Source organism: Limanda limanda, chromosome 9 (genome assembly GCF_963576545.1).
Source record: "Limanda limanda chromosome 9, fLimLim1.1, whole genome shotgun sequence".
Classification (NCBI taxonomy): domain Eukaryota; kingdom Metazoa; phylum Chordata; class Actinopteri; order Pleuronectiformes; family Pleuronectidae; genus Limanda; species Limanda limanda.
In genome coordinates this window covers 27,279,053-27,293,455 of record NC_083644.1, presented here as the reverse complement: position 1 = coordinate 27,293,455, position 14,403 = coordinate 27,279,053, and the positions used below count along the sequence as shown (strand labels likewise).

Below are 14,403 nucleotides of genomic sequence, written 5' to 3'. Positions count from 1 at the left end.
ACGTGGTCTCTCTCACGAGCGGAGCTCCGGGCTCGGCCGCTGGACCGGAAAAGGAAGCGAATTATTCGTGCTGCCTTGACGGAATGAAACTTCGCCTTTCTTCTGTAACAGCGGAGACCGTGCTGGTTTACAGGAACGGAGTGAATTGTCTCTTACTCCTCAGCGGGATGAACGTCGCGCTTCTGAAGGGAACGGCTTTGTGGAAGCCGTTTGTGGATCGTTGGAAAAAAGAAAAGTCTATGGAAGTGTCGGAGTCCGTCCAGCGGGGCACTTCCTGTTTCGGTCTTTCAAGTTAAAACAGCAAAAAGTCCTATCAAGATAAAACTTTGACTGAGATAAAAGAAGAAAATGAAACGACTTCAAATAAAATGATATTAAACAAACGTCTAATCGCCTCCTTAGTTACTGAGTCGTGTAGTTAGGCCCCTGGAGGGTCTGGATACGACTTGAGCAGAGTGGAAAGAGGAGGACAAAGAGAGTTAAAAATACCGAGTTAACTAGTAAAACCCCTAGGGTTCTGTTGTAGCTTGGGCATCTGAGTAAAAGAGACAGATTTCTGTGAGGTCCCTTGCTTTATACCACCTGAGGACTTCCTGCTTCCTCAGGAAGTGGTCATAGGGTTCAGTTGGCTCTCAGCCAATGAGAATGTCAGGGTCCCGACCTTAGTGGGCGGGGATTCGACCTCAGTGGGCGTTTCAGAGTCTCATTTGGGTTTTTGCAGAGCGGCCTGCAACATCTCCCCACCAGGGCCTGCTGGAGGGGGGGCACAGTGGGGGTTCAGGAGATGCTTCCCCCACCAAGGCGAGGCTCCAGGCTGTCTAGAGAAGGTGTGAATTAAGACTGAAACTGGTTGAACTGGTTTCAGCTGGGCCTTGTAGGCCTCAAGTATTTACAACCTATTGTTTGATGGTCACTCAGGACCTCACCCCCAACAACAGAGTGGTAGAATGTTAATACTGGTTATACGTGCAGTTCTCATGCTCAATGCATCTTCAGTTAGTCAGAGAGTGGGCTCACTGAGATGGCTTCCATGGCAACAGCAAAATTACCTGTAGGACAGTGTGTGTGTGTGCGTGTGTTCTCACCACACAGTGAGTAATGAGCTTTTCAGATCCGTCAGGGATTCACACACACCACCATTTCTTCCTTTCTCAGTCCACTCCAGTCATAGCCCTCCCATCTTAATTCTTATCCTGTCAAATTATTTGCACTGTTGAATAATGATGATAATAATAACAGCACAGTTGGGACATTACAAAGTTACAGAAGTCCCAAAGGCTTGTTTTAAGGTTCAGTTATAAGGGTTCCTCAAGTACTGGAGGAGCCCTTATAACGTCTGATCAGCGTGTTTGCTGTTAAAGTGCAGAGTGAGCGCAGGTCAGTGGGTTAGAGCGGAGGGAGGGTACTGACATGAGGAAACTGGGCTTGATGTGTGTCTTTCCTAATCCTGCAGCAGTAGCAGTGCTCATTGCAAAGTGATGCAAAGTGAATGTAGTGGAAACCCTGCAGGATGTGAGCATTTCTCTCTGGATTAAGCATTCTGATACTTTCACAGTAGTATGTAGCACCTAGACTTGTTTTAGATTCAAAAGAGACACACAAATCTGTTTGTGTACTATGCAGGACTTTCAACTTTTTTTTCTGACTCTGTCTAGGGGTTATTAGCTGTGTCCAGAAACAGCCCGAGTTATTTCATTTAAACTGTTCTTTAATTCATATCCAGGCAGCATTAAAGCTATCTCTGCAGTGCTTAAATGTACCTCTCTAAAACCGGCTGCTGATAGCCTGAAAGCCTTTGAACAGACCTGTCTCTGCCTCTGTGCGTTTGTGTAATGGTGCCCTGTGTTGAGATAAAAGCAGTCAGATTGCATTTAAGCAGATGCCCAGGTGGGGTTACAAAATGAAATTTTCCGATGACATCTTTGAATTTGGAACGGTTGGACGTTTGTTAGTAAACTGAACCTTTACTGCTGATGGGTACAGTGGGGGGTTTCTGCTATGGCAACTGTAGCAGCCCTAACAAGCTGACAACTGCTACACTGATTATCTAGCATAGATGCAGTGTTGGTGTTAGTTAGTTAGTTACCAGCTCTGTGCAGACGGGGGTGGTACCTCTGGGCCTCCTGAATCATTTAGAAGGAATTGGAGTGGGATTATGGATATTTATTATTCCAGGCACATAATAAAGTGGTGTCAGGGGTCCAGAGTTTCTGCTGGTGCTCCTGCACCCACCATGACGCACCTTAAAGCAAATGTATATGTCTGCAAGTTTTATGTCGTAGCATCTTTCAAAACTAAATTTTATTTGTAGAAAAATGAAAGTAGAGTCTGTGCACTCTGTTTTGCTTTCAAAGCAGTGCCGGGGCATCTGCATAGGCAAACTAGGCAATTGCCTAGGGCAGCAAAATGTGAATTGCTGAGGAACGTGTAAATCAGGCTGCACCTGTAGCTGCCTCTTTCACCACCACCCGCCCCCAGCTCTCGAGCCAGTGGTCGATTCAGTTTACCAGTGCTCCCAAAACACTTCAAATGAAGGCTATCGGTAGAAGCTCGATACTGCACACATCATCAGGGTACCCACTAAGGGGGTATTAGGGGAAGTGGCAGCACACAAGATAATGCCTTTATGGGAGCTTCAAGGGGGGTTAATATTTTAATTGCATAATTTGCCAATATGAGGGGACTTCGTGGGGCCCCAAATATATAGCTTGTCTCCCCTGATAGGGATCCTTTAATCCCATGGAGAAAGTTGCAATTCTGGTCAATTCATGATCAAGAAAAGCCCATATGTCCATAATTTGCATGTGATTGCATACTTTTATTGGGTTATATGTTTTCTTTAGTCCTGTATTTGAAATAACTGACGTTCTTAGTCCCAATTTTTTAGAATTTCCAATATACTCAAGTCTAACTGTTAGTAGTGAAACTTCACTTCATTCGCTAAGGTGTGACCGTGAGTCATGTGTTAATTCATCTGTGACAGGTCATGTATGTTAAGCAAGGCTCAAGTCACTTTGGACACCCACGCCGGACACACAAGCATACAGAGATGCAACAACGATCAATGGAGTCGGAGAGGCCTTGCAGTCGATGTGTAGTGCGGTGTATTGTGCAACGATTTCCTGCCGACGTTTTAATGTATCTATAGGACAGGTCGATGAGCACGCCGGGAAGAATTCTATATTTCTGCCTGATGAACTACTTAATCATCTCGGGGATGGTCGGCTGAGTGAGAAAAATCCATATCCATTTTACCTTTTGTCTTTCATTGGCCACTGCCTCTCAGGTCATCAAATAATAGACAGAGGAGTGAGGGTGGGAGAGAGAGGGAGGGGGCGCAGAGAGCATATCTCAACACAGACAACAAGAGAATTAGTTGTTGCTCATAATTTACAATAAAGAAAAGTTACACAAGGGCTGTAACTCTTTAAGCCATTCACCAGTCACAGCCATTTTATTTTTCAACACAGATACTCGCTTTAAGGTGTAATAGGATTTAATGGGACTTGTGCAGAATACAAAATACTTTTCTGCTCATCTTGTGGCAGTTGGCTTTAAGTTCCAAGAAAAATAATAAGTTCCATGGTTCCAGGTGAAAAACCATCAATATCCATCAATGATTTTTCTGCTGTGTTTCCTTTTTAGCCTCAACATGTTTTTACAGGATGTGCATTTGGCATAACCAGTGTGGGCTGCAGTGAAGGTATTGTGGATGGTCTGAAGAAACGCTAAGACACAGTTGTGACATTGAGTCTGACCAAAGGATACAATACATGGCTGAGAAGCATTGGTAGCTCCCCAGGTATAAGAAGGGTGCTAACCAGGTGGCCCTTCAAAAAACAAACAAAAAAAAACAGCTTCATAAATGCCTCGACAACAACAGCTCAAATGCGGATGAGTAATGTGCTACGGCTGTAAACTAGGCTTAAACTGTTACTTATTAGTGTACCTGTAGCTTTTCTTTAAAAGCACCAGTTTGAAGTGGTACTGAAGCCTTTTGCTTTTCCAAGGCCACAGATTTCCCAGAAGTGGCTCTTTTTGTGTCGATTAAAACAAACAAAAAAGACAGACACATAGAACAAAGCCATCCATTAAGTGAAGTACTGCCTCGTCTGCTCTAATGAATGCCACTTTAGAACTCTCTACTTTGCCCAGTAATCCCCCACACTTTACTCTGCCATTTCCTCGCTTTGCCCGTTTTGACTACCTCACCTTCATTCTGTCGCTACCTTCCTCTCTGCCTTTTTTCTTCGTCCTTTCCCCAGCTCACTTTTCTGTACCATTTTTTGCCTCCTCTGCATCATTCTCACACACCTCTCAGTCTTGTCTTTCTGTGCCAATCTTCTTTATATCTGTCTCTACAGAGTTTGCCTGCTCGAGGACCATTCAACGTACATATTGATAAAGAGGCAAACAGGTGTCATAGCTATTTTACTGTTGTTTGTTGGTGTACCCTTTATGCTCTGTCTTTAGCTTTGCTCGTCTTACACGTGAGGATTTAAAAGCAGGGGAACGAGAGGGGGAATTGTTTCACCAATTTTGGAGGTGAATGTAAGCAAGGCAGCTGACCCACATTTTATACTTTTGTAGTTGAATATAAACCATTTCCACTGCAGGAAATTTCCTCAATTCTCAAATTTTTAGGAAAACAATGACATATTAACATGGCGGTTGTGTGGTTATTCTGCATTGTCGCTGCATGATTGTTTATAGTGGAACAACTTTTTGTAGCCATTAGTTCACACCTCAAGCTAATTTGTCTAATCTCCTCAGGTCTTTTGAAAGATGGTCTGCAGGAACCTTTTGGTTGCCTTTCGTGGGACTTAGACTGTGCATTAACATGCTCCTTGGAAGGATCCACTCCCCACGTTGTGAAGTCATACGAAATATTGTGTCTTTTTATGCTTTGAAGCAACAGATAGCATTGCAAATATTCTCTGCGTGGAATACATTTTTTCCAATTATCCTGACTCAATTTTCATTGAAACACAGCTACCAATCTTTTCTCCATTGCAAAATATTTGTCACATAGATATTGGCCCTGTTATAGATTAATAAAGCAACACGATACTTTGTGAAAGTAGATTCACTTCGCCTATTCACAAAACAATGCAAAATATGTAATGCTTCAATTTACATTATGGAAGTTAGTAATGTTCCATCAACCCTTAACGGTCTGGAAGCTCTATCAGTGGGGGCGTGCATATTTAAATATAAATATATACCTTCAGAGAATCAGGTAGCTTGGAAACCAAGCAACCAACTGATCAATTAGATTTGACAAATAAAAGCATGTGTTCAAGGGTCTTTGGTGACAGAATGTTAAACTTTGCCACATTAGTCCAGTTTTGTGATGCAAATTGCCAGGTGTTGTCTGAGCACAGTCGAGTGAGAAATCGAAAAAACTCACACATTTCTCTGCATTTTGAACAGCCCCAAAATTAGGATGACAAACACTTTCTGGGGGCATCATTCAGCTCACCTGGTAAAGCTGCCACCTCAACGAGGCAAGGCCTCAACCCGCGGCCATGTATGCATGCCCCCCCCCCCTCTCTCTATCGCCTTTTCACAAGCTTACTCTGTCCTATCCATTTCAAAGGTGATAAAAGCCCCCCCCCCCCCCAAAAAAAATAAAAAAAAATAAAATAAACACTTCCTGTTCTGCACAGCACTATCACACGTATTTGATACACAACATATTTACATTTAGCAGCAAGTTAATGAAATGTATTTTCAGGAAATAATGTATCACATCAGCAGCATCACAATTAGATTTTTATCGAACCTAGAGCTCCTCCCCCCCTCCTCTGTCCCAACTCTCTAAATTGCTGTTCTCCCATTCTCACTGGAAGATTGACTGTGGGTCGTCGTGCCACTGTTCAGCAGTTATGTGACCAAAGTACAGCAGGAAAAGAAGAAGAAAGGAAGAAGAGGCAGAGGGGAAAAAAGGCAGGTCCTTTCCAGACCTGGTTTTAACATCCACCCTAAGAGATCTGATCAGCGTTAAGTCTGTCTGTTCACACCTGTCTTTTAAATGCATCTTTAATCTGTCTCCTGACACTTTTGATTGGTTCTAACTTCCTCACTCAAATAAATATTATCCACTATCATTTCCACTTTTTGAAGACCAAATTATGTTGTTTCTAGCCAGTGTGAATTTACAGATTTGATTGATGACAATGTGGGCGTGTCTGTGTGCCGGAGGGAGCGAGCGAGAGATATCCCTTTTACACCAAGGTGAACCAAGTGGTAATGTTGGGCTGCTGCTTGTACTGGAACAGAGCTGGTTCAACTTGGCAACCTTTTAAGAACCAGTCTGCTTTTCAATTGGCTGTAGCCTCCTTAACGCCCGACCATTACGCCACAATTTATGTCTATGTCCCTGATTTCCCAGCTGACTACAAGCTAGGGCTGGGCGATTGGAGGAATAAATTGGTGATGGGATGAGTCCATCATTAGTGGAGTTTCTTTGTCATTCGATTTTGCTGATATAAACGTATATATAAATCCTCTTTGAAATGACTTGAAATGGTTGTGGCGTTTGGCATTTTACTAGATTTAATTTAGAATACATGCAGTATATTTATTTTATGCGATATTTGAAATGTGAAAACAGTTCTAAATATGATAACTCTGTTTTTTTTTAGATATTCAGACTCAAGGTGAGGGTACAAAGAAAACATTAATGACGCCCAGGGCCACATTCAATTTTTTGCTTTCAGAATTTATACTTTAATCATATTCTACTCCCTCTTCACCAAGAATAACTTTTCTGATTGACCTTGAGTAAGGATTTCTTTTGTTCTATTAACATCACATATTTTTCACACATTAAAGTCTTGATTTATAAAATTAAATGTGCCTTCAGTGTCTTAACTGATTTTGTAATTAGTGAAAAAGCCATAATCAGTAGGAGCAATGCAGAGGATTACACCACTAGTTGGAGCTCCTAACAAAGTAGTCAGTAACTTTAAAGCAGCTAATATTTTTTAAAGTGCTATTTGATGGATTTGGGATTGTGGCTTTAAGTGGCTGTGCTCATTGAGCCACGGAGCAGTTTAAAAGGAGGAGGTGATCAATTAGCCAAGCCTTACTGCTGACGCTATTGACTGATATGCAAACAGAGGACATTGACTGCATGGGCCTCAGGCTGCACTGTAGCATTTCTACCCAAACCGCAAGCACTGATCATTAGTCACAGGGAGGAAAGCCAGCGGCAGCCAGGAAGAAGGAAACTGGATTAGATGCTGGTGATATTTGACCATCAGATCCATTTTGTGTGGTCTACCTCTGATATGAAATATTTGTATGGTCCATTTGTTGATATCTTTTTATCGTTACTTAGTGGCAGATACTTAACTAATGTGGTTTGGGAGGAGTGTGTATATATAACCTTTTTGACTCTGAGCTTGAGGGAGCTGCTCAAATACCTAAGGGAAGTTCATTAGAACGGTTTCCAAAGGGGATTAGTGTATCACGATAGTCTAAATGCTGTCTCCTCAGAGACATGTATTCATTTCTTGTGGGGAAAAAAAGTACTTGGCACGGAGGTAGATAAATGTATTTAACATTAGCTAGAAATCACAGCACAGCAGCTTTGACTAAAATGTATCTGGTTCCTTGACACACGCTGTTCTATCTGTGGATTGTTGAGGAGATAGTGCTTTGCTACTAAGCCTCTGCTGCGTGTCTGAAGATTGATGAGGTAGATTTGTCATTCAGCCCGTGCGCCTATAATTTCACAGAGGAATTATGGCACCACACTAAAATTACCAACTGAATAATAAGCGGAATTTTGCGAACACTTAGATCCATTTCACAGGTGCTTCATGCTTAACTAAGGACTAATTGGGTGTGGGACTTCGTGTTCTGAACAAAGTCTTGGCATTGAGCAAGTTACATGAGATGAAGTGTCTTTACAACATGTCCCCTAGTGCGAGCAGATAAGAAGTGACAACACCAATTAATGCAGCTTATAATTAAAGGCGTCGAAAAACAAAACTATGTCCACTCACGTAAATGTTTTTACTAACTTTGCTTATCTCTCCTGTTACCTTAGGTCATGTGAGGATATGTTTTTAGTAGTGTGGCAGTCAACTAAAATTGAATCCTACTTTAAGGAGGCTTTACTATTTCTAATCCAAATTGTGGGGTCAGAGGAAGGTCTGTAGTGGATTGACACATTTGTTGAAATATTCAGGTTTATTGTCTGTCAGATCTGTGTTTCTCTTCCACACCCCTCAGCTGTCTGTGGAAACTTCTGCCTGAATATATGTAATGGCATCTGCCCGAGTTTGATGCTGCGATGTGTCTGTCTGTATTAATGTTAACAGCTGTCCATTGCAGGCAAAAAGTAAAAAAAAAATATCTAGCACTCTCTCTCTCAACCAATAAATAAATGATTTGTAATGGTAAAGCTTTTGGGATTTTTTCTTTAGGATGGCTTACTTCAAAAATTATAATTGTCCAAAGTGGGAAGGACTGAATATAAGAAACACATATCAGTCAATCGTGATTCAAGTCATTATTCAAAATGACCAGGAAGTTGAATCAACACCTCTAAACATAATGATTTTTGTTGCATTTATTGCGGATCTGATGTATTATGCAAGGGTCAGATTCCACGACATCAGCTCAGTTATAACCTGACACGGAAGACGTAGGGTGTCGGGTGGGTTCAGAAACCTCAAATGTAAACGTGGTGAAACAAAAAAAGGAATGATGTTGTTGGTGTCATTCCGAGCCTCAGAGGAATTGTTTGTCAAGCTGTGGCAACAACACCCCTGTCCAAAATTTGATCATTTTACAAGAGATCAACAAAAAAAAGAGTCCGAAGAAGTCTGTCTGGAGCACGTCCTTTTCAGTGACGTCATGCCTGTTGTAAAAGATGATCGATTGGTCGGGGAGCAGCATGCAGTCTGTCATTACCCAGAGCCATGATAAGACAGTGACCATTTTATCATACAAAAATATCTTGTACTCTTTAATGGAATAAGACCGCATTAGTCAGAATTCAGTGGAGTCAAACTGACGTGGATATAAACATGTCATTCCTTGGAATGCAACTGAGATAATTTTCCAAACAGGTGATCATAAGGACACGAAAAACTTTAAGGGACATAAGTCTGGAGGCACAGATGCAGAAGTCATTACTGTTCAAGTTAAATCTAACTTAAGTTTCATGAGGGATAATATAATGAATAAGTATCATCAGTTTATCTCAGCAATGATAATCGGTGTTGTTGAAAACTCTATTAAAAACAATGGTTTGTCAATCTCTTTCGAGAGCACACGTCTTGCAGATCTTTGAAGCTGCTAGACAGACAAATTCTAACTGCATATCTCCTGCTGTAACACAAATATCAAAGAACAAACGAGGAGCATTCACTCGACTGAACTACGAGCACAGCGGAGAATGGCAAATAAGCATTCAATCCTGCAAACTGCGGCAGCGTAGATAATAAAAGCAGCTAAGCTTAAAACAACACCCAGTTCTATTGTTGGTCCTTTATGCTTCTTGTTTTTTCGTCATAGCATGAAAATATCTCCCTCTATTTTCACTATATGGCCTCTGAAGCTACCTCCTCTACATTTCTGTCTGCCTCATTATCATCCTTCCTCCCCTCCACTCTCCTAACCCTTCCTGTTTTAAAAATACACAGAGCAAGTGCGAGGAAAAAAAGGATGCAAAATGTTCCTCCAGGGTGTTTCCTGCTTTGCTTTGGTAATGTCTCCTGCTTCTGCTGTCGGGAAGTAAGTTTAAAATTTTAGCCCCCAACAAGGGATGTTAGGGCATGGTAAATCAAACAAAACAACAAAGCACTTTGTACTCTTTTTACCAGAGAAATAGAATCGAAATAGAATCCATTAATTGCAAAGATAAGGGTGTGGAAAAATAAGAGCAAACAGCAATGTGTCTTAATTGAAATACCATGTCATTGATGTATGATGTGGTATGAGGTGGTGCAAATCTTTCTTCTTTGCTTTTTAATGTCACGACTGAACATTTTTACTCACAACTTCCAGTCACTTAAAATGTCCAATTATTGTGCCTGTCAGTTGAATATGTCATTGAAGCAGCCATGCGCCTTATTTGAACATCCTGTTATATTTTATCTTTGTTGTTTCGTTTAACACTGCCTGGCTGCTGCGGGCCAGTTTGTTCACTGGGATAATTCAATTTTCTGTCTGCCAATTAAATCTTATTGAGTCCTGGTGTATGTAATAGTCAAAGTCTAATAGTCTAACATGGGAGTTGGTACATTGAGCAAAACTTCAAATGAAGAGCCCAAATTCGGTGAAATGTTGCTGTAAATGGTAAATGGTTTTGTATTTTTTGCTGTGACCCCTCATGTTTTTTAAATAATTACCTAATCTTTATACACAAATTCTAAGATAAAACCTACTTTCCAGGGCATTATGAAACACCATAACTGAAGTAGAAGGGGAGATTTATTATTGTTATATAAATTGTATTTATGCCCAGGAACGACAGGTGGAAATTAGCACTGTGCTATAACTGGTATAGTATGTTTATTGTACACTGTCTTGTTTGTAAACCAACAAATTCTGACCATGTTCCATGCAAGTAGAGTTGGCAGAGCTAGTCATTAATAGCAGTTCATGAAGATTTTAGAGGATGACAAAACTCACTCAAACACAGGACTGTTTCCAGCTGATGATTATAACATATATGTTCCAGTGGGTGGTATATCCTAGAAAAACAATACATCATGATTTGGATATTGTCACGATAATTGCTCATGAAGGATTTGAGACCAAAAGCTTTGTAGTTTAAAAATTTCCTCTGGACTCATGTTTTCAAACACTGGCTCTAACCTTATGTTTCTGTTGTATTAAGGCAAATTACTTGCAAAGTTTTCATCGCCCCAACCCCCCACACACATCCCACCTCCACCCCCACAAACAGTGCTTATTTAGAGAGAGCTCGGTAGCTCCTAGTCTGGAATGGATAGATGAAATATTGATGAAAAGCTATATGTGTGATTTGTAGCATTGGCATCAAACATGGGGCAGTGAGGGGGGGGGGGGGGGGGGTAGAGGAGCAGTGAGGGGAGGGCAGACGGAAACAGGAAAAATACACAGGTGATGACACAAAGTTGGCAAATATAGCATCATTGATCATTGACATCATAGGATATGGTAGAAGTTCATGATCATTGTTGGAGGGTGTAGTACAGGGTGCTGTTGTATTTGTACTATATTGACTTGTTCCAAACGATTCTTAAACCCCAGACACGAATTGGCATTTTTTGCACCTCCTGTTCTTGTGCTACCAAGTCGATGTGTTTTGATGTGCTAACCTCAGAAGCTATGAGGTTGACCGCTTGTGTCTCTGGAGGTGGCATGTTAACTCAGCTAGCCCCGGTTTGGTCCAATCCTCTCATCACTCTCTAGCCGTTTTCAGACATGACCTGCTCAGTGGTGTTAACAACAGGAACAAATCCTCCGGAGGATTCAGGTGAAGGTTGGTGCGAAGCTGAAGCTCTTAACAAGGGACCATCACCAACACCTGCTTTCAATAGGAAACCACATTAGGAGAAAACTTGCACATATCCTTTAAGCCATTTCCTAACACATTTAGGACGGAGGATGTTTCGAGCTGTAAGCATTTTTTATATCTTATAGCCTCTCCACCTTTGTAGGCTTCACCCAAATAGTCTATTTTCTAAAAAAAATTGGAATAAGAAGTAACAGTAAATTAGCAGACGTGTGAATGTGTCTGCTGATTAACATTGATAATATAAATAATGTGGTAGATGAACAGTAAAATTTACTAACTAGCAGACACTAAAATATACAGTCCAACTTCCTCATGGTGGCCAAAAAGGGAAAAAATGTATAGTAAAAGCAGCACATGCAGTAAATTCTCCTCCGCCTCATTTTTTTCCCACCCTTCCTTCACCAACGCTTCTTTTATCTGAGCCAAATGCTAATGGAGCCAGAAGGCTCTTTGAAATTGAAATGATGTGAAAATAGAATTGCAGTGGCAAATGAGCACTGTTTGCTGGTCCCGTCGGGGCCAAGCGAGCCCTTTGAACGCGCCTCTCCCCCAGCGAGGGGGCCCTGCTCTGGGCTGCTGTCTCTCTGGCGCTCCCCTCCCTTTTTACATCAACTGGAGAGAACTCCCAGAGGAGCAGAGATCAAGCTGAGGCTGATTGGCATGGAGTTTGTTTTACACATGCGCACACATGGGCAGACTCGAAAAAAACCCACAAAGACAAGCAAAGGTTTTCACACGCGCACTGCCTTAAATACATGTGGTTGAATTCCACATGTACGCTAATAGACAAGGGAGGTACCTTTTAAACACACACATACACTTAACAAACTCACCATTGGAGGTATATAGTGCAGTCCTGACTACTGCAGCAAAAATGCCATTCGATTTAAATAATTTCCTCAGGTTAAATTGCTGACTTCAGATACATTTTACATGTTTTAACTTGAGTGAAGAAATTGTAATGTGTACATTTTGGTAAATTCTCATATATAGGTGGTGTGTAAGGATCTTGAAACATCAGTCTGAGCACATAAATCCACAGATTTACCCCTGCTATATCAGAGAAAAATGAATGTACAACATGAGTCACACAGGTCCTGTTCAGTTGTGTCGGTTTTTCACAGCGGAAAACAAAACAAGAGCAATCTGAGTTCTCACTGACTTTGTTGTCATATTTATTCTCAGCAGCAGGAGTAAAGCTGAAAATTGACCAACTCTGGTCCCATAGCTTCTGCCTCTGTTGGGTGATGAAGGCTCCTTTTGAACAGTGACGAACTGTGTTCTGTGAGTCTTACTCTGACTCTCCTCTTCATCACTTCACCTCTATCTTTTTGTGACTGTCTGTCACACTCCTCTTTATCTCTGCTCTCTCCTCCTGTTCTTCTCCTTGCTCCTATACTTTTCAGCAAGATGATGCAACTGGCACCTGAATCCAACCAAATAACACATTATTTGATGTGATAATTAGCTGTCATTTATTTTGTACATAGAGTCAACAATATTGACTACACATCGTCCAGTAACAGATTACACAAAAGCGACCAATGAATGCACTATTTCATCTCAAAGGGTCTAAATGTCCATTATTATACATAATATATTATAGTCAATTGATGATGGTTCACAGCAGCTATAATCACATGTAAAGTTGTGAAATGGAAATACTTGATTCATGAATGGTTTGCCTTTTGACAAAAACATCCGAGAATCACTGAGCCAGAATGGCCTCTGCTTCACCAATGTGAGCTTGTTCTCACTCCCTGACCCATCTGCTGCTCCAGCAACAGGAGATAACTCGTCTTCCACCTCCTCTAACCTCACCTGCATCTTGCTGCCTTCATCCCCTTTCTTTTTGAAAAACGTTCTTATATCTGCAGCCTTCAAGTTTTACCTCAGAGATTTAGCTCCGTGGCTATCACCAGATGCCAACTTCTCTCTCTCTCTCTCTCTCTCTCTCTCTCTCTCTCTCTCTCTCTCTCTCTCTCTCTCTCTCTCTCTCTCTCTCTCTCTCTCTCTCTCTCTCTCTCTCTCTCTCTCTCTCTCTCTCTCTTGAAGTAGATATCCAGCTTGAATCATCTTAAACTTGCATCGTGGTCTGTGGCCCTCGATGTCAGGTGTGTGCAGCACATGGGGACTGATTCTGTTGTTCACAAAGGAATGTGTCTGCCGCGTGCCTGTTACGGAGCAGTTACCTGAAGTATTACACATATTTAAATTCTCAAATTGGTAATAGTAAATGGACAAAAACCTTTATCAGACAGAGTTTTTTCAATTGTCATGATCATCTTCATTCACAAGGGGATAAAATACAAGGCTATCGAAGGCCAAGCTTCGATACAGATATGTGACCAATCAAACCCTGATTTTAGAGTTATAGAGCGGATATTATCCAAAGAGGTTTAACAAAATATTGGACATTAACATGGTTGATCTTTAATGACCATGATTGGTTTGTGAAGGTTCCATTACCTTAATGAAGTAGACTTCTAAACTTTATCTCCAGTTGTTCCCACACCTTGTTGTATTTGTGCCCAAAACCAGACACTTTTGAGAAGCACTGACAAGTCATTTTCCTCCAGCGATAAGGGAGTCAGATGAAAAGCGCTTATGAGCCTGTCTGGAGTGTAACGACATACATCACTGTTTCCTTTCATGTTTGGTGCGTTTCAGAAGCTGAACATTGGACACATGCACCCAGACCCCCCCCCCCTTCTTGAACAGTTTCTGGGAACTTGTCATCGTCATAAAAAAAAAAGAAAACATGAAAAAACTTATTGACGAGGAATCCGATCGACGGGAGTCTGGGGAAAGACAAACACACAGTGCCAATGACTCAATCGAAGGAGATATGGAGTGAAGAGGCAGATAGGCTCGGGAAA

The 14,403-nt window shown here is 41.4% G+C and overlaps 1 protein-coding gene across 4 annotated transcripts in view; it reads left to right on the top strand.

Annotated features, from left to right (window-relative positions):
- Nucleotides 1–14,403, top strand: part of nlgn1 (neuroligin 1) — a 265,168-nt gene that overhangs the window by 52,338 nt on the left and 198,427 nt on the right. Inside the window, exon 3 of one of the 4 annotated variants that reach the window (XM_061078107.1) lies at nucleotides 5,347–5,388. The exons of the other annotated variants lie outside the window; for them this stretch is intronic. The gene's annotated coding sequence lies outside the window, so the exon portion shown is untranslated. The remainder of the gene's footprint in view (nucleotides 1–5,346; nucleotides 5,389–14,403) is intronic. 4 annotated transcript variants of the gene reach the window in all.